Raw genomic sequence first — 3,126 nt, forward strand, 5'->3', positions numbered from 1 at the left:
TCCAAACCGAAGGGATCGATATCCATGGGAGATTCGTTTCGATGGGGGAAACTGTCTGGTTTGAGAGAGACATAGCAGTGCTGTTATTTTCATGACTTAAAACATTTGTATACATGTAATGTACACAATTCACAGTTACATCTCCAATCTTGAGATTCATGTGAGGTTGTTCTGCTATTTTAAAGAAATTTAATGTAATTTTGTTATTCGCAGCATTTGAGTAAACGCAGACGACGTTAGCTTGTATTCTAGTAGTGCACATGCTAGCATTTCATAATTTCAAACATGATTATGGGGCTTTATATGCCAAAAAAAATTAACATACATTTAGTTGTTTTCGATGAAAGTAATTGAAAAATTAAAGCACATCAACTATATGAATTTTGGTTTGGAATATTAAAATAGTTACATCAATGGTCATTAGAAGCGTCCCTACTCGTCAGCGCGCTGCTAGTGCTTCTACTAGCAACTTGAGCTTGGACGTGGACGCCGCTAGTAATATTTTAACATTTAGATTTTAAGCACAATTATGGGATTTTTGCGTTCCAAGTTTATGCTATAAAAGTTTTATATTGTATATTTAGTCGTGTTTGATGAAATTAATAAAAAATCTGAATATTTGTACGGGATTATTCAAGCACATCATGTTTTTAAATAGTTTTTGAATTTTACAAAATTAAACGATGTTTAGAAAAATTGAAACTTTGTATGGTATCATTATGTGCCCACTTGAATAAGAGGTTAAAATTTCAAAGTGTTACATAAAAGTTTTCCGGTGTTGAATGAGACATGTTAATGTTGTTATTTTTGTGACATAAATTTGGATACATGCATGTAATGTACACAGTTTGCAGTTACATCTCCAATCGTGTAACTTATATGAGGTTGTTCTGCTATATAAAGGCAATTTAATATAATCTTGTCACTAGCAGTGTTTGAGTAAACACAGACGCTGCTAACTTGTATGCTAGCAGCACGCATACTGTTATGATTTAATTAATTCTATTAATCCCTGATTTTTCTAACCGAGGCGGTTGCCTCACATCCCTTCGGTCGCATCCCTTCAGGGCTATATATATGTGTGTAAATGCCATCATCAATGAAAACAACTATTCACTTTTACTTCTTTGTCTCCCTCTCTCGTTTCTTTTCAAAAATTCATTACAAGACTAACCATGATGGTGTTTAATTTACTATTCATAAATTAATTATCTCTGGTTTGGCCCTATAAGTAATCGATGGCTAAGTAATTTTAGGCTCTTGCCCCCAATGGCCACAACTCACTAAGCTGGTCATGGACATCAAGATCAGTCTTGCATCCCAAGGGATAACGCGTGCAATCCAAGCCACGCCACCAGGACGCAAAGGACTTCAAGGGTAAAGGTTTGAAACTCACTTCAAACCTTCAACCTGTCACCATTATGGAAGTTAGTTGTTTGCATGATGTTCTTCTAGAACCGAGCAATGAAATGACTATCCAGTTGTCACGGGACCCTATGAGCACGGAGAACATGAAGGTTGAATATGCATCAACCGACATGTTTGGAGACTACATTTAGTCCCTCAATCTCCTTAGTGATCTATTTATTTATGTCCATTTCAGATGTTCTAATATGAACGTGATTATTGTTGTCATCATATAGTGTATATCACAATATATTGTATCAACACTTTGGTACAAATACATTTGTATGTATTCTATATATCTGAGAGTGATCTTCATATTGAGAAGCTTCATGTCTATATATAAATGACTACGGGAGTCAATTTGATGAAAAATGATATGTGCCTTGTGGACATATGCACCACAAACTCTATACTCGGTGAAGTCCAATGTTTCCACTCTCATTGAGAGAAATGAGATATTTTAAAATCGCTAGACGCGGCGAGGTATTTGTTGGCTCAACTCGAGTCATATTTACTATCCATGTGGGTACTCGAGTAACGTTGGGATGTTTTATTGCTTCCAGGTTTAACTCGTACCCTACTAAACTATGGAGGTACCCGTCAAAAAAGATTCCATATCAAAACTTATGATGACAACAAAGAGAAATAACTTCTCTTTACCATATGCAACGGATATGGCAAGCACATCCTCTGTGTATTATCTGGAATGTACTACACATACGACACAATCCGTAGCACACGTTGCATACGAGATAGTTTTCCAGAGTGTCTTGTACATGACAAACTTGGCATACTCGCCTTGGTCATTGAGACATTGTGTTGAAATCGAAACTATCAGCAATTCCAATAGTTTATGATTATTATGATGCTAAATTCTAACAACATTTGGATTTTATGTGCACTGCAAGTGACACAGGGAAGCTAATTTTAAGGCTCGCACACCTTAAAGTCTACGTTGAACCACTCAGACTCCTTGAATGCATCAAGTTGAGGTAAGTGGATCTTCCCATTGATTGACTAGACTATTCAGGTATTCCATGGTTCTAAAAGACATATCTACATGATGGTCTTAAGTGTGTACTCATTATCCTGACATTGATTGACTCATTATCCTGACATTGATTTCAAGAAAATTGAATGGATAACATTGAAGAATTCTCCTTGAGTGCCTTCTCTATGTCCATTGGATTGAAGTTTAGCAATTTGTCCTAATGTCTAGATTCAAAATGGTTTGGTAGAATCATATCCAAAGAGTTAAGCTCATTGCATTATCTTTACTTTGGAATTGCAACTTACCAACTTTATATTGGAGTCATGCAGTTTTACACGCTCATGACAAAACTGCATAATATTATTCCCCTCTATCTTTGATATCTGGATATCTATCATGTATTTCCTATCCGCGGTAATTCGGTTGCATACCGATATCACCACCCGGCATACATCATTGCCCCCTCAACATATAGTTGGGATCTATGTGAGGAATAATTGTATTTCCATCAATACCTCGAGCCCCTCGCATGGGGAGTTATTCAAGGCCAGTATGCTGATTCATGAGGAATATTTCCAGGCATTAGGGGAGATTTCAAGTACCATAAAGAATGCCAGAAATTAGTGGAACGTTCAACACATTTCTGCCTCAATTCCACGTACTCAAAGATCTGAACCATGCATTCAGAAGGTTTGCAAGACATTGCAAATAACCTGCCAAATGCATTT

Source organism: Triticum aestivum, chromosome 2B (assembly GCF_018294505.1).
Source record: "Triticum aestivum cultivar Chinese Spring chromosome 2B, IWGSC CS RefSeq v2.1, whole genome shotgun sequence".
Taxonomy (NCBI): domain Eukaryota; kingdom Viridiplantae; phylum Streptophyta; class Magnoliopsida; order Poales; family Poaceae; genus Triticum; species Triticum aestivum.